This window comes from Lolium perenne, chromosome 5, assembly GCF_019359855.2.
Source record: "Lolium perenne isolate Kyuss_39 chromosome 5, Kyuss_2.0, whole genome shotgun sequence".
Lineage (NCBI taxonomy): Eukaryota > Viridiplantae > Streptophyta > Magnoliopsida > Poales > Poaceae > Lolium > Lolium perenne.
Window position 1 is genome coordinate 68,655,487 of NC_067248.2, and position 21,696 is coordinate 68,677,182.

The window sequence follows — 21,696 nt, forward strand, 5'->3', positions numbered from 1 at the left end:
CATTCTACCATGGAGCTATGTCCTTTTGAGGTGGTGTATGGTTTTAAACCCATTACTCCACTTGACTTGTTGCCTTTGCCCATACATGAGAGAGTTAATATGGAGGCATCAAAGAGGGCAGATTATGTGAAGAAGATTCATGAGAAGACTAAAGAGTTGATTGAGAAGAAAGGCAAGAGCAATGCTGCAAGGATGAATAAGAAGCGCAAAGAGATGTTGTTCAAGCCTGGTGATTTGGTCTGGGTACATTTTCGCAAGGATAGGTTCCCGAAGCTGAGAAAGTCTAAATTGAAGCCTCGTGGTGATGGTCCTTACAAAGTGCTTGCCAAGATCAATGATAATGCATACTCGATAGATCTTCCAGAGGATGAGTTTGGTGTCAGTAATTCTTTCAATGTTGCTGATTTGACACCATATGACGGAGAAGACCTTGGAGCGTCGGGGTCGACGCCTTTTGAAGGGGGGGGGGGAGATGATGAGGACATCCCTACCTCACTACTACCTCCGTCATTACCAACTGAAGATGAACCTGCTGTGAAGCTCAAGTCCAATGAAGTCAGGATTGGACCAATGACACGAGCTCGTGCGAAGCTACTTAAACAACAGGTGAACTTGTTCTTAAACGATACCTTGATTGATGAGAACTTTATACTACCTAAGTCCTATTACTTATGTATCATCAGGTATGAAGAGGAGACAAGCATCGCACGAGGAGAGGAGCAGCTGGACGTGAAGATGGACGTGAAGCTGGACATGGAGCTGGACATGAAGATATCTCATGGACGCGCGAGGGAGGAGCGGGAGGAATGCGCGAGAGGAGAAGAAGAAGATCAGCCCGGTCCAGCACCCGGTCAGACCGCCCCCCACGCCGGCCGCCCGGTTACAGCACCCGGTCGACCGGGCCCCTGACCGGCCCACCCGGTCCCTGGTCCGGTTGACGCTGCCTCGTACCGGGCGCCAACCGGACGATTTCTGCGACGTTTCGGGTTGCAGCACCCGGTCGACCGGACCACAGACCGGCCCGTCCGGTCACCAGCCCGGTTGACCGGATCCCAGACCGGACATGTCCGAGTCTGTCTCGACCAGATCTATTCTGGGTCGGTTTTACTTGTATTTTTCGACCAGAACTCGTCCCGGACGCCTATATAAGTGCCTTGGATGACCCCCTAGCTGCTTTAGACCACGTTTAAGATAAACCCTAGTTCTTAGTTGTTTGCTCTGCAAAACTATTGAATTCCCTACACCATATTGCTTGGATATTGTGTAGATCCTGTTTAAGTCTTGTGTGATCTGCCGTTCCATTGGGAATTAGACGGTTGCAACTTACCGCTTCGTGGTCGGCGGCTACGTGCGCAAGTGTGTGGAGTTGCGAATATCTTGCAGGGTTGAGAGCTATTGCATTGGCGACAGGGACCAATCGAGAGATCTCGTTGCGTCATACAAGTTATCATCCACTACATCGTCGTGTTCCTCCGCTGCTATCATCCCGTGATCATCATCACCACCGTTGCTTACTGAGAAGATCGGGCCACCCCTTATCACCAGTTGTGATCGCAGGATTCGAAGTTTCGCGAGTATTCATAGATGGAGGGAACAGTAACCTCATATACGCATATACATTGAGGAAGATGAATATATCTCTGGCAAACTTGACACCAACGGACACGCGCTTCCATGGCATCACACCTGAGAAGCCGAACTACTCACTGGGAAAGATCTCACTCGACGTTCAGTTTGGAACTCGAGAGAATTACAGAAGAGAGAAGTTGGAGTTCGAAGTTATAGATTTCCCATCGCAATATCATGCTCTACTGGGATGACCCGCGTATGCTAGGTTCATGGCGGTGCCACACTACACATACTTGTTATGGAGAATCCCTGGTCCCAATGGTCCAATCACACTGAAGGGGAGCTTCGCCTTGGCGGATAAGTGCGACAAGGATTTTCAGAAATTGTCGGAAACCTTCGGGATGCAAGCGGAGTATGATGCATCCAGGCTAACAACTGATTATGATGTGTTACCTGATGGAGGAAGGCCACTTAAGGAGCAAACTTTCGGCACCTCCAAGAGCTCTAAGGAAGTACAGATTCACCCGACAGATCCCAAGAAGACGACAACTATCGTAACAAACATGGACATCGCATAGGAAAGCACGCTCATTGAGTTCCTCCGTGAGCACTGGGAAATATTCGCATGGTATCTAGCTGACATGCCAGGAGTATCCAGGAAACTTGCCGAGCACCCCCTCAATTTGGATCCACGAGCCAGACCAATTCGATAGCCTTTGCGGCGTTTTTCCGAGCCAAACCGCAAAGCCATGCTATCTGAGATTAACCGACTCAGAGAGGCAAATTTCATCAAGGAGCTGCACACCGAGGCCACATGGGTCGCCAACCCAGTGCTGGTCCCGAAGAAAAACACTGATGTGCTTCGCATGTGCGTCGACTTCACATGTCTCAGTAAACATTACCCACCCGAGGATCGATCAAATCATCGACTCCACAGCAGGTTGTGAACGTCTTTCCTTCCTGGACGCGTATTCTGGTTACAATCAGATCCGCTTAAAAGAAGAAGATGAAGTAAAAACAGCTTTCATAACCCCTTACAGCGTATTCTGCTACAGAACAATGCCGTTCGGGTTAAAAAACACGGGAGCCACTTATCAGCGGATGATGCAGAAGTGTCTCGCCACGCAGATTGGCAAAAACGTCCAAGTGTACATCGACGACGTGGTCATAACAACAAAGCAAGGATCATCCTTAATCGATGATCTCACGGAGACCTTCGACAACCTCGACAAATTTCGCATCAAGCTGAACCAGATAAAATGTTCCTTTGGTGTTCCTGCGGGAGAACTCCTCGGATACTTGGTGTCAGCAAGAGTAATCGAGGACAACCCGGAAAAAATTCAAGCCATCGTGACGATGAGGAAACCAACTAAGCTCAAGGAAATACAACAGCTGACCGGGCGAGTCACAACCTTGAGCAGATTTATCGCCGGGTTGGGAGAAAAAGCGTTGCCGTTCTACGCGTTGATCAAGCAAGGGGAAAAGTTTGAGTAGAACGAAGAAGCAGACATGGCTTTTGATCATCTCAAGCGTACAATCTCGACACCTCCAGTACTGGTGGCTCTCTTGTTATATATCGCGGCCACACCTCAGGTGGTCATCACAGTACTTGTGGTAGAAAGAGAAGAAGAAGGGAAAATCCATGGAGTTCAGCGGCCGGTATACTTCATCAGCGAAGGGTTATCACCGTCCTAACAGCGCTACCCGCAGTATCAGAAACTAGCATATGGAGTATTTACGACAGCAAGAAAACTGCGACACTATTTTTCGGCACACCCGATAGTAGTGGTCAACGAGGCACCTCTCTCAAACATCCTAAACAATCGAGAAGCTACAGGACGTGTTTCCCTTTGGAAAATAGAGCTTTCCCCTCGGGACAGCACTTATGAAAAAGAAAAGCAATAAAATCACAGATTTTGCCAGACTTCGTCACAGAGTGGATGGAGCTGCAAAACACGGGGCCTCCGGATTTATCGAGTACCTGGCATATGAATTTTGACGGGTCCAAGAGAATAGAATGAGCTGGAGGAGGTGTGATACTTGTGTCACACCAAGGCGACAAAATGAAATATATATTGCGGATGACGTTCCCCAGTGCGTCCAATAATGAGGAAGAATATGAAGCACTCATACATGGGATGAAGATGGCAATGGCGTGTGGTGCCACTCGCCTAAAAATCTTCGGCGACTCCCAGCTGGTAGCACAACAGGTGATGAACAAGTGCGACACAGTCAATGATAGCATGCTAGCATACAAGGAGGTATACAATGAACTCGAAAAACTCTTTGATGGTTGCGAAGTTAACCACATTAGCAGACTCAGCAATGATGAAGCCGATGTTTTGGCAAACATCGGGTCGCAGTGCTTACCAATACCACCTGGCGTATTCTGGGAGGAGATAAGTGAGAGATCAACCAAGGCGAAGAAAATACCGAAGCAGCCGAAGAAAAAGGAAAAATGCAAGAAAGACTCGAGGGCTCCAACGGGGCCAGAAGGAAACACATCGGAAGATGAAGAGGAACCGGAGGAAGTTATGATGATACAAATTCCTTGGATGCAGGTTTACTTGGCATACATCATGAGAAAAGAGATACCCGAAGATCCGGTCGAGGCAAGGCGAGTCATCCGACGATCTAAGGCCTTCACCGTGGTTAAGGGAGAGTTATACAAACGAAGTATATCAGGAGTATTGCAAAGGTGCGTCACACCCGAGGAAGGAAGAGTTATACTGAAGGATGTACACGAGGGAATATGCGGCCACCATGCAAGCAGTCGAGCAATAGCAGCCAAATTTTTCAGGGCAGGTTTTTATTGACTAACAGCAATAGAAGATGCAAAAGACATAGTGCGCACTTGTAATGCGTGCCAGATATTTGTGGCAAAACCACACTCTCCGGCAGCAGAGCTGATGCCAATACCATTGTCTTGGCCGTTCGTGCAATGGGGACTCGATATGGTGGGAAAACTACACAAGTCTTTGCCATGAGGACACATATATTTGCTCGTAGCTGTCGACAAGTTCACCAAGTGGATCAAAGCAGTACCAGTAACTTCGGCATATGCAACATCAGTGGTAAGCTTTATCAAGGGCATAGTTTTCAGATTTGGTGTCCCTAACAGCATAGTCACCGACAATGGCAGCAATTTAACTTCCTGAGAATTCAAGGAATACTGTGAAGAGGTGGGCATTAAACTACATTTTGCATCGGTGGCACACCCGCAAACCAATGGCCAAGTCGAAAAAGCAAACGACATAATTTGCAAAGGCATCAAGAAGCGCCTGTTAACACCATTGGAAAAAGCTCGACACACCTTGATTGATCAGTTGCCTAGCGTGCTACCCAACACAGCAACGCAAGAAACTCCATTCTTTCTGGTTCACAGAGCTGAGGCGGTGCTCCCGATAGAAATAGAGCATAACTCTCCGAGAGTCGCAGAATATGATGAAGAAACTTCAAGGAAGGCACTAGAGGATGAGGTGCTATCAAGAGTCACCACATATCAACATAAATTGAAAAATTACCATAGTCGACGCTTGCGACCAAGGTCCTTTCAGGTTGGCGACTTGGTTCTTCGGCTCACCCAGGACAACCATGAAAAATTCGAGTCTCCATGGATAGGTCCATACATTGTTACTGAAGTTATCCCAGGAGGAGCCTACAGATTGAAGGACAAAAAATCGGGCAAGGATGAAGGAAACCCGTGGAATGTGGCGCAGCTACGGCGGTTCTACGCCTAGAAGACCAAGGAACACAATCTCTATAAACATATATTGTATCTGAAGAGCTCGCAAGTTTTCAGACGCACTCTTTTTCCTTTCAGGGCACCGAGTGGGGCTGAAAGGTTTTTAATGAGGCGGGCTTGCGAAGCTGCAATATAGCATGATTGAAATAAAAAATAGTGATTGCGTATGATTTTCCCCTTGCAAACAAGGCTCGGGGGCTCGTACCCGAAAAATTTCTCAATATATCCGACACTCGCAAAATACAAAGCCTTGGTTTTATAATAAACCTTGCGAATAAAATATAATCACGACAAAGAAGGTCTTCAAGGACTCAAGAAAAAAAGTATATACTGCTTTAACTTTACATAAGTTTCGCAACATATTCATGTTGGGATTCGTAGCATAGAAAATAAAATTTTTCCTACCGCAAGAACGAAAACACAAGCCAAGATCTAATCTAGTAGATGGTAGCAACGAGAAGATCATGAGACTAACCCTCGAAGATTTCCAAAGCCTAACGAGATTAGATCTCGTGGTGGATGTAGTCGATCACTTGCCGCTTGCAAAAGCGCGTAGAAGATCTTGACCGCTTGCAAAAGCGCGTAGAAGAACTTGACGGTGCCACAGTCGGGCAACACCTCCGTACTCGGTCACACGTACGGTGTTGATGAAGACGACGTCCTCCTCCCCATTCCAGCGGGCAGCGGAAGTAGTAGATCCTCCTCGGAATCCCGGCAGCACGACGGCGTGGTGGTGGTGGTGGTGGAGATCTCCGGCAGGGCTTCGCCAAAGCTTATGCGGGAGAAGTGGAGGAGGAGGGCGGCTAGGGTTTGGGGAGAGGGTAGCCGGCCTTGGTGCCTTGGGTGGTGCGGCCAAGCTAGGGTTAGAGTGGCCGGCCCCCTCCCTCTCTCCCTCATTATATAGGTGGAAATCCCCAAGTGTTGGTATCCAAGTCTTCGATTAAGACCCGAAACCAAAACCTACCAAAGGGACAAAACCTACCCAAGGGGGGAATCTAACTCAAGGTGGGACTCCCACCCCTTCCTTGGGGGGTTGGCCGGCCACCCAGGTGGAGCCCACATGGGACTCCTCCCCCTTAGGGTTTGGCCGGCCATGCAAGGTGGAGTCCCTCCGGGACTCCACTTTCCATGGTGATTTCTTCCGGACTTTTCTAGAACCTTCTAGAACCTTCCATAAATGCACCGGATCATTTTCCAAACTTGGAAAGTGACTTACCATTCGGGACCTCCTCGTGATGTCCTGGATCCCATCCGAGACTCCGAACCAAACTTCAAACTCCATTCCATATTCCATATCGACTTAAACGACATCAAACCTTAAGTGTGTCACCCTACGGTTCGTGAACTATGCAGACATGGTTGAGACTTCTCTCCGACCAATAACCAATAGCGGGATCTGGAGATCCATAATGGCTCCCACATATTCAACGATGACTTAGTGATCGATTGAACCATTTACATACGATACCGATTCCCTTTGTCACACGATATTTTACTTGTCCGAGGTTTGATCATCGGTATCACGATACCTTGTTCAACCTCGTCTCTGAAAAGTACTCTTTACTCGTACCGTGGTATGTGATATCTTATGAACCATTCATATGCTTGCAAGCTAATCAGATGACATTCCACCGAGAGGGCCCAGAGTATATCTATCTGTCATCGGGATGGAAAAATCCCACTCTTGATCAATATGCCTCAACTCATACTTTCCGAATACTTAATCCCACCTTGATAACCACCCATTTACGCAGTGGCGTTTGATGTAATCAAAGTACTCTTTCGGTATAAGTGATTTACATGATCTCATGGTCGAAGGATTAGGTAACTATGTATCGGAAAGCTTATAGCAAATTAACTTAATGATGTGATCTTATGCTACGCTTAATTTGGGTGTTTGTCCATTATATCATTCACTTAATGACATAACCTTGTTATTAATAACATCCAATGTTCATGATCATGAAACCTTGATCATCTATTAATCAACAAGCTAGTTATATAGAGGCTAACTAGGGACTCCTTGTTGTTTACATAACACACATGTATCAATGTTTCGGTTAATACAATTATAGCATGATATGTAAACATTTATCATAAACATAAAGTTATATAATAACCGTTTTATTATTGCCTCTTGGGCATATCTCCAACAGTCTCCCACTTGCACTAGAGTCAATAATCTAGTTTACATTTGTAAAGATATAACACCTTGGCCTTCTGGTGCTTTATCATGTTTTGCTCACGGGAGAGGTTTTAGTCAACGGATCTGACACGCTCAGAAATGTATGTACTTTGCAATTCATTTGCGTCTGAACGCATCACTCATTTTCCAAATGAGTCGACATATATATGCTTAGTCCTCTGGTGGAACCTTAATTCCGCGGTCTGAAGTATGTCACTAATATTGTCACATACAATATAGCTTCAAAGTTCCGACACTATCGGAACTACACCAAGTTCTCAAAGAACTTTTCGACTTAACATCCTTAGTCATTGTCAAAACAATGACATACTCTGCCTTCGTTTGTAGAATCCGTCACAATATTTAGAACATATCTAAATCTAGCATAGACAACTTCTAGCTCATTGTGCTACCTTTTAATCAACACTTAGCCTAATTGAGATTGAAATTTTATTTTTATATGTGACCAAACTAATATCGGTGCAACACATTACAGCGATTTGTTTGTCATTACCCCATACAAAAACTATATATATATATCCTTAGTTCTTCTAAAGTACTCAAGGATATTCTTACTGTCGTCCAATTATCATTACATGAATCATTCTGGTATATGCTCATAACACTTTAGAGCACAGGACATCTGATTATGTACATATTATACGTGATCTATAATCACTCATGTGTTTTTTACTTATTGAGTGTCAAATACACTCAAGTCTTGTTAAACCTTCACATGAAAAGAACACCTTCTTAATATTTTTTTATATTGAACTACTTCAATGTTCATTCTTATGTACTTTAACTTAAACTTATTATGTGTTTCAATCTATCTTCATAGATCTTGACACTAAATATGTTTCAATTCATATCCTTTCATTGATTTTAATTCTCAATGAAACCTTTTTAATCAATTATATAATTACACTATTTATAATCAACGATATGTCATCTACATAAAGTATTACAAATATGTCTCAGCGCTCCCACTTAATTTCTTGCAAACGCAAGTATCTTCATCGTTTCTGATGAAATCAAAAAACTCTTTGACTATTTCATCCGGTGAAGATTCCAACTCCGCGATACTCACTTCATCCAATTGAAGTTCGTATACCTATCAAGTATTCCACGGATTAGCAAAACTCTTGGTTGTATCTTATATACACCTTTTATACACACTTCTGTTAAGTAATATATTTTGCCATCCTACTAGCATATCTCATAAAACAAATATGTAGCGATTACTAGAATAATCCACATAGACTATAAGCATTGCTACGGAAGATCTAATCTTTATCGTAGTCAACTCTTTGAACTTTGTCGTAAACAACTTTTCGACAAGTCGTACTTATTCAAGGATATTGCATCCAAGTCCATCAATTTTATAGATCCATTTACTTTCAAAAAGTATTCATCTATCTTGGATTTCATGGCGCATAGCCATTTTAACGGAGTCAGGGCCCATCATAACTTCTTTGTATGTAGTTGGTTTATCATTGTTCAAAATCAATCCTTTGTCCACAAATCATTTATTTGATCACAAAGTAAACCAAACCTACAAGGTTCAATAGGTACTATGATCTCCATGACTATAACACTTTTGTAGACATGGGAGCCATGATCGTCGTGGCCGCTTCCGGAACAATTTCCGATGCTGCGCTACTCTGATCATTATGCTCAGGTTCATAAACCTTATCAAGTTCTATTGTCCTCCCACTCTAATACTTCGCCAGAAAACAATTTCTTGGAAATAAGCAAGTAACATTAACAAACACTTTTGTCTTTTACTTCATAGTGGAAAGAATTCCCAATCAAATCTCTGGGATAACCAACAAAGACATTCATCCGATTTTGGTTGTAAACTCATTTACTTATGCTATGCATACCAAAATTTAAGAAAAGACTATTAGGGTTCATACCCATGCCATAACTCGTATGGTGTTATTTCAACGGATCATGACGATGCTCTATTTAGTGTAAAAGCGGTAGTCTCTAAAGCATAATCCACAAAATATAATGGCATTATTTTATATTTTCTCATCATTAATCCAACAATGTTTGGATACATCTCTCGGATACTCCATCATCATTATGATACTCCAAGAAATGTGAGTTGTAGAACAATTTCATAACTCTCTTAGATGTTCGCTAAAACTCGTAATTCAAATATTTCCACCATGATCCAATCATAGATATTTGACTTTTCTATTACGATGATTTCCACTTCATGCTGAAATTTATTTGAATCCATTCAAATGTTTCAAACTTCTTCCTTATCGAATATATCCACATTTATATACTCAATTCATTGTTGGAAATTTTCATGAAGTAGAAGAATCTCCCGCACACAACTATGCCCAGTGAACCACATACATCATCATGTATGTTTCCACAAAATTAGTTGTCCGTTCAACTCTTGGCCTATGAACGGTATTTCAGTCATTCCTTTTAGAAAAGATCTGCAAGTGCCAAACGATTCAAAAATCAAATGACTCCAAAAATCCATTTGCATGGAGTTTCTTCATGCGTTCCTTTCTAACATGACCTAAATGGTGGTTCCACAAATAAGTGGAATTAAAATCATTTGCCTTATGGCATTTTAGCGTCAGTGTTATGTATGTGTGTTTCACCATTAAGATTTATAATAACTTATCCATCGTACATGGAGTAATGTCATGATTTGAACAACTCATTGTTTTCATTTGACCAGAGCAAAATAACAATTATTAAGTTCTTTATTATAAATTCTAAGGGCTAGGTAGAATGCCAACGACAAACATAATAACACTTTATTATGTTCCAGACGTGCATTATTACCATATTCCTTATCAGTCACTTAGGCCATCGTATTCTTGTATTGCGTTGTTTTGTATGACATCTCATACCAACCAATCTAGTACAAATACCCAAGAATTTCATTATGTGACCAAACAAGGAATACATCCATAACATGTATATCATCTATATACACCTGAGCTAGACTTTCTTGTCTTTTCTTTCTTTCTGCCAAAATATCTTTTGTAGTTTCTCTTTTAGCTTTCCTCATTCTCAGAAAACACTTCACCTTCAATAACTTCTAGGTCCGTTGGTCAAATACCAATAACCTAGAGGTTCTTACTTTGAAGTTTGATCATCATATGACAAGTGTTCCAGATTTCACTATTAGTAACTTTGTAATATGATGAACAATTTCACTCATAATTTTATCCATCATATCATGATGATTTTCCGAGACCATGTCTGTACATGCTAGGCTTGTGAAGTTTAACCTCAGTATTCGCATGTGCAAATCTGGCTTGCACCCGTTGTATGCACTCGTAGAATCTATAACACCCGATCATCATGAGATGCTTCGAAACGACGAGTCTTAGCAACGGTGCATACTAAGGACGATCATTTCATGGATATGCGAATATCGTTAGTGCCCCAATAGTTGGAGGATTGAGATGTCCGGCGTCTTCAACCTTCGTACATTCCCATAAAACTTATGAGTTTATGTAGTCTCACTAGATTATATTCTATCATCTTGCAAAATGTCTTAGATATCACATATATCTCATACCTCGCTTATTTCTGAAAACAAAATTTCCAGCTCCTTACATTTCAAACGGATTTGAACTTCAAGTTTCACGGATGATGGGGATACGCCCTAGGGGGCCTATCACCCAGCTCACTCGCCAGATACAAAGCGAACATGACAGCTCCAGTCGGCGGGCGACTGGGCCATGCGCCCTAGCGACTGAAGCCCGGAGCGACTGAAGCCTGGAGCGACTGGATCTGCAAAAGGCCCATGAAGCGTAGCGGCCCAAATAGCCTTATACCTGTAAACCCTAGGTGGCTGCCTATATAAAGCCACCAGGGGCATCTCATCATACATGTAATCTCTCATTAGATACAATCTCCCTCCTCCGCCTCCGGCGGCTACCACAAAGCAAGTCGCCTAACGCTGGCGACACTATGATCATAGTGATTTATAGCAGGACGTAGCGATCCTCCACCGAGGGGACGTGAACCTGGATACATCGTGTGCCGACTCGTTTCCGGAATCTCCAACGCCGCCTTGCTCCATACCTCTCATGTGCTACCCCGTAGCATCTGCCGTGGTCATATCCACGACAGTGGCGCCCACCGTGGGGCATGCGGCGCTTGGAGTGGTGATCCGGGCGGGATCCATCATCATCTTCACCGGACAAATCAGGTCAACAAACGGCGGCCAGATTGCATCTATCTCTCGCCGAACGAGCGCGGACTCGGCAGCGCTTTCCGTGGCGATCGGCGGCGCTCCCAGCGCGTGCACGCGCGGCTTGATCCGCCGCATGCTGTGATGCGTTCCTGAAGATTGCTGTTTTGGGGCGATCCAAATCTTCATCAAGCAGCGCCGCGCAGGATTGAGTCGACTGGAATATTTTATATACCCGCTCCTACTTCTCTCGCTTTAGTTGCAATGACGACAGATTTGCTTAACCTGATCTGATCCTTTACGTGGTTTGACATGCATATACGCAGGAGAAAAGAAGCACGTCAATGAAAAGAGAATCAAGTAGCTACGGATTGACTACTCCACGTGATCTTGTCTCTTCCGTGGAAAAGCTCAATCTACTACAATCTCTATTATGCATTGACTATCAATCTATTATTTTACTTGGTACTAATTCACTGCCTGTTATTTTGACACATGCATTCACGGCATTCAACCGCGAATCCGCGCGTATTCTGCGAGCTAGCTGCCGGGGCTCGCTGCGCGTACTCGCCATGGCGGCCTCACCACAGCGGGACACCCCGTCACGGACTCGCCTCAACCGGAGACTCACCCAGCGTGGACTCCGTCCAACGTGGACTCGGCAGCGTGGACTCGTCTCTCGCGGATTCGCTCGACGGGGACTCGCCGTCCGCAAACTCATCGCCACCGGCTCGCCACGCTCGGCGACTCGGTCTTTGCGGAATCGCAACGCTCGGCGACTCGCCCGCCACGTTGACCTCGCCATTCTTTTAACAGCTAAGTTTATTTACATATTCATACTATGCTATATAAGTTCCAAACATATCAGCATGTTGGTTCAATCTCCAAAGCCGACCAGGCAGTCGCATACAACCCTCACGGGACTACATAACCATAATTAGGATCGGTTTCGGTTTTGTCTGCTGTTTATTCGCGTTCGTCGAAGTAGTGAGGCTGGGTACCAAAAGGCCGACCTTGTCCCCGGGTTCAACGGCTGGCATGGCGTCCCTATTACCCGGCAAGCGTTTGATGCTGGAGGTCTGCCTACTCATGAAAAGATACGCATAAACCTTTCATACTGCTAACAGATTCATTTAACAATGCACGTTTTATCTACAAGCGGCACGTCTTTACAAGTGTTCAATATATTTCACAAGTACACCTTATTTCAGTTGTACATGTTTCTCCTTCTCAGCGAAACGGTAAGGTGTCTTTCTCGCCACGCTCGGGGACTCGACGCGCTCCAGACAGCGCCGCCCGCCGGTTGCCCGACCTCGCCACTCGCCACGCTCGGGGACTCGGCGCGCTCCAGACAGCGTCGCCCGCCGGTCACCCGAGCTCGCCACTCGCCACGCTCGGGGACTCGGCGTGTTCTAGACAGCGCCGCCCGCCGGTCGCCGACCTCGCCACTCGCCACGCTCGGGGACTCGCCGCGCTCGACCTTGCCACTCGCCACGCTCGGGGACTCGGGTCGCCCGACCTCGCCACTCGCCACAACGCGACTCAGTCCGCCGTGTCGACCTTGTCCACCGCGTTGACGTCGTTCGCCATGCCAACGGCTAAACAACGCGACTCAGTCCGCCGTGTCGACCTTGTCCACCGCGTTGACGTCGTTCGCCATGCCAACGGCTAAACGCCGCGCAACTCCGTCCGCCGTGTCGACCCCGTGTCCGCTGCGTCTACTGCGCCACAGCGCGCCTCAGTCCGCCGCGTAGAGCATGACTCCGCCGCGTAGAGCATGACTCCGCCGCGCCGACTTCGCTCCGTGTGCATCGACCCCGTGTTCGCTGCATCCACTGCGCCACGGCGCGCCCCAGTCCGCCGCGTAGACCATGTCCGCCGCGTCGACTTCGCCAACTCCGAGTCGCCAAAGAGAGCTCTGCGCCATGCCGCGCACCTCACCACTGGGCGTCCTCTTCCTTTGGGATGAAATTCCAATTGCCGTCATCAACCTTTGGCAGAGAAGCCCGAACTGGCTAAGTAGTGCGAGCTCCGGTTCGACCACTGCGACGCCAGGGGAAGGACCTCCATTGGAGTCGCACGCTCGACTGGCCTTACGGGCCAAGATGACCGGCTCGGCTCTGCCTCCGGGCACCCATGTCCCTCTCTACCTTGGACAGAGCGACCTGAAAAGCTAAGTACTGCGCTAGCGTGGTCGCCACAACGGCCCAACGCGTCCAGGAAAAACGCCGAGTACGGAGCCCTCCTTGGGGTCGCTAAGCGACTGGCCTCCCGGGCCACGAGATGCGACTCACCTCCGCAATCATCAGGCAAACAAATCGCCCTCCTCTACCTTAGGCAGGTGACTTGAACGGCTAAGTACTTCGACTAGGGACCCCGCAAAACGGACCCGCGGCTCGCCAAGGAAAACACGCCAAATCAAGAACCCCTTTGGAGTCGCCACGCGACTGGCCCCACGGGTCACGACGAGAGGCACGCTATAAGAAACAGCGTCAAATAAACACCACCCATGAGGCTGCTACTCGCGCTATATGACTACGTACTACGACTGGGGACGCCCAGCTCAGCAAGGAAAACAGTCAAGCGGTAGCCTTCATCGGGATCGCCTAAGCGACTGGGAAACACAGCGACATGCATAAAATTACTTAGTCGCCACAGCGACCTACTCGCCATCTTTGCCATCAGCATCGCTTGCACCTTCGCCACGCTCGGGGACTGGCCGGACGCCGGTCTCCGGGATTCGTCCTCGCCACACTCGGGGACTCGCCTGTCGCCAGCCTCCGCGGCTCGCCACACGCCGGTCTCCGGGATTCGTCCTCGCCACGCTCGGGGACTCGCCTGTCGCCAGCCTCCGCGGCTCGCCACACGCCGGTCTTCGGGATTCGTCCTCGCCACGCTCGGGGACTCACCAGTCGCCAGCCTCCGCGGCTCGCAACTCGCCAGTCTCCCGGACTTGCCCTCGCCATGCTCGGGGACTCGCCGGTCTCCCGGATTCGTCAGTCTCCCGGACTTGCCCTCGCCATGCTCGGGGACTCGCCGGTCTCCCGGATTCGCCAGTCTCCCGGACTTGCCCTCACCATGCTCGGGGACTCGCCGGTCTCCGCGACTCGCTACTCGCCATGCTCGGGGACTCGCCGGTCTCCGCGACTCGCCACTCGCCGTGCTCGGGGACTCGCTGTTCTCCGCGGCTCGCCACTCGCTGCATTCGCGGACTCATTCCGCTTGGGTGACACGCTGAGATGTCAAGAAAAGGAAGACTCAAGCCGCCTTCATCGAAGCCGACTCGAGCCTCGGGGACTACACCTACTGGATATTCTGAGCGCACCTCCAGCAGATCGACATCTCGGAAGATCTATTCTACATCGTCACAATCTTCATCAAGCACCGAATGCCGCCGCCGCGCCAGGCCAGTCTCCTTCGTGCCACGGGCACATCGGCACAGTGCAGCGTCCAAGCGTTTTTCTCCAATCAATATCTCTCTCTTCAATTAATTTTCATATCAAGTGATTATTTAATTTGGATCTAACCTTTGTATGGATTTGTGATGGCATGTACGTATTACTTGGAGAGCTGATCCTGAGTACAAGATCGGGACATGCAGCATCAGCACAAACCACGCAGACACACGGCACATCGTGTGAGCCGGCAGCTGCGCCGATGAATTCTACTGCTGAAGAAGACGCTGGCTGCCTGCACGATGTTCTATTCATGAGAAATCAAGAAGAAGGGCTCGCCGGTGCTCCACGACTGCTGCACCGCCCTCGCCCGCAACAAAGGAAACCTACAGAATTGCCACCAATCGGCTCATCTACTTCAACGTCAATCATACAAACTGCGCCGCCGGGCTAGCTAGTCCATGATCATCACGGCAGACTCGCCTGTCACGGATCCACCATACTCGGGGACTCCGCCCGCCGCCGACTCGCCACGCTCGGGGACTTGGCGCGCTCCCGCCAGCGCCACTCGCCGATCGCCCGACCTCGCCACACGCCATGCTCGGGGACTCGGCGAGCCTCCGACAGCGCCTCTCGCCGACTAGCGCATGCCGGCTGAATTCTGCCAACTGGTTCCCGCCGACTGGTTCACGCCGATTGGCTTACGCCGACTGGCTCGTTTCGACTGCTTCCTGTTTCACGATTGTTTCCTCTGTTTCAGGAGCTCGTCGCCGATTCGCCTCTACCCATCGCCAAGCTTCTTCGCGCCTTGCCTCAAGCTCGCGCCGAATCCACGACGCGCTCGGGGACTACTGATGGGGATACGCCCTAGGGGGCCTATCACCCAGCTCACTCGCCAGATACAAAGCGAACATGACAGCTCCAGTCGGCGGGCGACTGGGCCATGCGCCCTAGCGACTGAAGCCCGGAGCGACTGAAGCCTGGAGCGACTGGATCTGCAAAAGGCCCATGAAGCGTAGCGGCCCAAATAGCCTTATACCTGTAAACCCTAGGTGGCTGCCTATATAAAGCCACCAGGGGCATCTCATCATACATGTAATCTCTCATTAGATACAATCTCCCTCCTCCGCCTCCGGCGGCTACCACAAAGCAAGTCGCCTAACGCTGGCGACACTATGATCATAGTGATTTATAGCAGGACGTAGCGATCCTCCACCGAGGGGACGTGAACCTGGGTACATCGTGTGCCGACTCGTTTCCGGAATCTCCAACGCCGCCTTGCTCCATACCTCTCATGTGCTACCCCGTAGCATCTGCCGTGGTCATATCCACGACAACGGAGACAAGATGATTTTAGGTACCAATTGAAACCATTGCTCTTTGAATCAACAATGTGAGGTTTACTAAAAGTTTGCAATAGGACTTAATCATTTCTTGATTCTTTAACAATACGGTACCAGTCTGTAAAGTTACTTGTCAGATTTAACAGTATTTCAATCTCAATTACAAGACTAACACATGGTAGAAAACGGATGCCAATTCTACAATTTTAATTCAAAATACTATTCAGACTATGTTCATGATAATAAGTTCAAGTTTTAATCTAATTACTAAAGAACTCCCACTTAATACAACATCCCTCATAGTTGTTAAGTGGCACACGATCCACATCCACTACACCAAAACGGATCATCACGTGAGATGATGTAGCTTCAATGGTGAACATCAACATGTTGATCATATCATCCATATGACTCGTGTTCAACCTTTCGGTTTCCGTTGTCCCGAGGCCATGTCTGTACATGCTAGGCTCGTCAAGCAAACCCAAGTATTCCGCGTGTGCAAACATGGCTTACACCCGTTGTATGTGAACGTAGAATCTATCACGTCCGATCATCACGAGATGCTTCGAAACGACGAACTGTAGCAACAGTGCATACGAGGGGAGAACACTTTATTATCTTGATATTAATGTGAGGGATCATCTTGTAATGCTACCGTCGCGATCTAAGCAAAATAAGATGCATAAAGGATTAACATCACATGCAATTCATATGTGATATGATATGGCCCTTTAGTCTTTGCGCCTTTGATATTCATCTCCAAAGCACGGACATGATCTCCATCATCAACATGCATGATCTCCATCATCGTCGGCATAGCGTCAAGGTCCATGGCGCCGTCTTCATGTTGTTCACCGTGTGTAGCAACTATTACAACTACTTTGAAATAATACTACAACATGAAATATAAAGACAACCATAAGGCTCCTGCCGGTTGCCACAATACAATAATGATCATCTCATACATATTCATCATCACATCATGGACATATCACATCACCAAACCCTGCAAAAACAAGTTAGACGCCTCTAATTTGGTTTGCATTTTTTACGTGGTTTAGGGTTTTCGAGCAAGATCCAATCTACCTACGAACATGAACCACAACGGTGATACTAGTGTTGTCAATAGAAAGAGTAAATTGGATCTTCACTATAGTGGGAGAGACAGACACCCGCAAAGCAACTTATGCAATACAAGTTGCATGTCGAGCGTGGAGCAAATCTCATGAACGCGGTCATGTAAAGTTAGCCCGAGCCGCTTCATCCCACTATGCCGCAAGATGCAAAGTACACGAACTAAAGACAACAAAGCATCAACGCCCAAAAAAAATTGTGTTCTACTCGTGCAACCAATCTATGCATAAACACGGCTCTGATACCACTGTTGGTATTCGTAGCATAGAAGACAAAAATTTTCCTACCGCAAGAAAGAAAAGACAAGCCAAGATCTAATCTAGTAGATGGTAGCAACGAGAAGATCATGAGACTAACCCTCGAAGATTTCCAAAGCCTAACGAGATTAGATCTCGTGGTGGATGGAGTCGATCACTTGTCGCTTGCAAAAGCGCGTAGAAGATCTTGACCGCTTGCAAAAGCGCGTAGAAGAACTTGATGGTGCCACAGTCGGGCAACACCTCCGTACTCGGTCACACGTACGGTGTTGATGAAGACGACGTCCTCCTCCCCATTCCAGCGGGCAGCGGAAGTAGTAGATCCTCCTCGGAATCCCAGCAGCACGACGGCGTGGTGGCAGTGGTGGTGGAGATCTCCGGCAGGGCTTCACCAAAGCTTATGCGGGAGAAGTGGAGGAGGAGGGCGGCTAGGGCTTGGGGAGAGGGTAGCCGGCCTTGGTGCCTTGGGTGGTGCGGCCAAGCTAGGGTTGGAGTGGCCGGCCCCCTCCCTCTCTCCCTCATTATATAGGTGGAAATCCCCAAGTGTTGGTATCCAAGTCTTCGAATAAGACCCGAAACCAAAACCTACCAAAGGGACAAAACCTACCCAAGGGGGGAATCCCACTCAAGGTGGGACTCCCACCCCTTCATTGGGGGGTTGGCCGGCCACCCAGGTGGAGCCTACCAGGGACTCCTCCCCCTTAGGGTTTGGCCGGCCATGCAAGGTGGAGTCCCTCCGGGACTCCACTTTCCATGGTGATTTCTTCTGGACTTTTCTAGAACCTTCTAGAACCTTCCATAAATGCACCGGATCATTTTCCAAACTTGGAAAGTGACTTCCTATATATGAATCTTATTCTCCGGACCATTCCGGACCTCCTCGTGATGTCCTGGATCCCATCCGAGACTCCGAACAAAACTTCGAACTCCATTCCATATTCCATATCTACTTAAACGACATCAAACCTTAAGTGTGTCACCCTACGGTTCGTGAACTATGCAGACATGGTTGAGACTTCTCTCCGACCAATAACCAATAGCGGGATCTGGAGATCCATAATGGCTCCCACATATTCAACGATGACTTAGTGATCGATTGAACCATTTACATACGATACCGATTCCCTTTTTCACACGATATTTTACTTGTCCGAGGTTTGATCATCGGTATCACGATACCTTGTTCAACCTCGTCTCTGAAAAGTACTCTTTACTCGTACCGTGGTATGTGATCTCTTATGAACCATTCATATGCTTGCAAGCTAATCAGATGACATTCCACCGAGAGGGCCCAGAGTATATCTATCCGTCATCGGGATGGACAAATCCCACTCTTGATCCATATGCCTCAACTCATACTTTCCGAATACTTAATCCAACCTTTATAACCACCCATTTACGCAGTGGAGTTTGATGTAATCAAAGTACTCTTTCGGTATAAGTGATTTACATGATCTCATGGTCGAAGGATTAGGTAACTATGTATCGGAAAGCTTATAGCAAATTAACTTAATGACGTGATCTTATGCTACGCTTAATTTGGGTGTTTGTCCATTATATCATTCACTTAATGACATAACCTTGTTATTAATAACATCCAATGTTCATGATCATGAAACCTTGATCATCTATTAATCAACAAGCTAGTTATATAAGAGGCTAACTAGGGACTCCTTGTTGTTTACATAACACACATGTATCAATGTTTCGGTTAATACAATTATAGCATGATATGTAAACATTTATCATAAACATAAAGATATATAATAACCATTTTATTATTGCCTCTTGGGCATATCTCCAACAATGCAATATATATGTGACTCGCAATATACAAACTTTACACTCTGGCTTAGATCAAACAAAACAGAAGAAAAAGAAGATGGAGATCTATATCAAGTTATCTATGGTTATCCTTTCACCCTCAGCAGGAGCGTCCAGGGCATCAGCATAATGGTACTCTTGGAAGAAAGCTGCATCCACCCTTAGAAGCTCTTCAATCATTTTCTCGGCAATAGGCGTCACCGCATCGCTAAGCTTGTCGATGTTTTCTCCTTTGCTTCAACTTGGATTGCCAAACGTCGATAACGTTATTCAGATCTAGCTTCGGGTGGAAAATTTTCAGCCAGATCAAAGCAAATCTGGCGCCAGCCATCAGTTGAGCCTTCACAAATCCATGAGTTCGATGAACACTCTTGAATTTGTTCATCAAGTCAGGAAGATTCACAGGCTGAGGATTCCGAGGAAACATAGCATTGTACACCATGGCCAACGTGCTCGTGCAGAAGTCAAGATAATCTCGAACCTGAGCTGCGCGGTCTTGGAATCGCACAATTCGGCGAGTGCGGTCTGTGTCAGCCCAGAAGTCAACATCGCTTTGCCGAGCAAGTCGAATAATAATCTCAGATCTTGCATCAACACGTTGATCTTCGGCAATAGTGTCCACGAAGGAACCTATGCACGATAAAGAAAACAATAAAGATGTGAAGAAGAGATATACATAATCTAAAAGGAAAGAATGGAGAACAAGTACAACATACCCGCCATATCCAGACTTGCATCAGTTAAGAGGTCAAGCATGTATTCTTCGCGTTTGGTGGCACGCAAAGCTTCGGCAGTAGCAGATTCCTTTAGTTGCAGAGATTCCTGTGCCTGTTGACGCGCATCCCGCTCGCGATCCGAAGATTTCCGAGACTGATCCATAACAATCACGGCTTGCCTTTTCATCGCGTGAAGTTGCTGTTGAAGTTCAGCTAATTCTTGGAGGGAATCAGCACACGATGAATCGTCTAAGGAAACGTCGGAAGGAGTTCTTCTCGAATGAGACGCGGCAGGTGAAGTGTTGGAAGGGCCAGCGGTCTCGGTATAATTATCAAAAATAAACTGGAAAAGAGGAATATCGACATCAATCATTCGACAAGGGACACTTCCATTAATCATCAAGATATTTATATGGTCATTACAAAAGTAGAATCCTACTGAGCCGATAAAAGAAGTCGCAAGTCACAACAACAGTGGCAACTACAAAAGGAAAGAAAAAATATAGAGATAGGGTGGTCTACTTGACCTCCGTCTTGGCAGTACTAGCAGAGGCAGCAGGCTTCGGGCTCAGGAAGGCGAGGATTTTCTTTGAGTGGGGCTTGGCGTCCTTGACCAAATCTTTCCACTTCTCCTTGTTCATCTTTGCGGGACTACCAGCCTTCGCCCAGTCGATGTCCTGCTGGTGGGCAACCAAAGCAATGGTCCCCTCGACGCCGATCTTTAAGTTGTCCTGATGATAGGCCAACGCAAGATCTTCCTCACGCAGAAAACGCTGGACAAGCTCAGAGAAAATCTTCGACTATGTTTGCTTGGGAAAGAAATGGGGGAAGAGGCGCTTGAATGCAGCTCGGGCATTGGAAATATTGGTGCGTGCCAGATCTCCTTGCAACTCGAGGATTGAGAGGGTGTCGAGAAGACGATCCTCTTCAGCTTCGTGCAAGGTGAATTCTTCACCCATCCTTCCTGCTGGAACAAAAAACGGGTCTATCAACATTAAGAGAATCAAATCAAGATAAGCACAAACATAGATAAACGAAAAACTTACTGACGAAGCGCCGATTTTGGGTGTCGAACCGATCGATTATGGCTTTCTCGCGCTCAATCTGTTGCGCAATTTTGTCGCTCAAAGCATTTTCAACAGTATTTAGCCGCTGGCGGAGGTCCTCAACAGCAGCGATGTATGCTTCAGCTTTTTTGCGAGCTTTTTCACTGAGCTCCAGCTTAGCTGCAAGAGCATCAACACGTTCTTCGGCTTGGCAAAATAGTCAAGGATGAAAACTCATTATCAGAAGAAAAAAATATGTGTGGGAAAAAAGCGAGTCATAAAAAACAAAGCGACTTTACCAT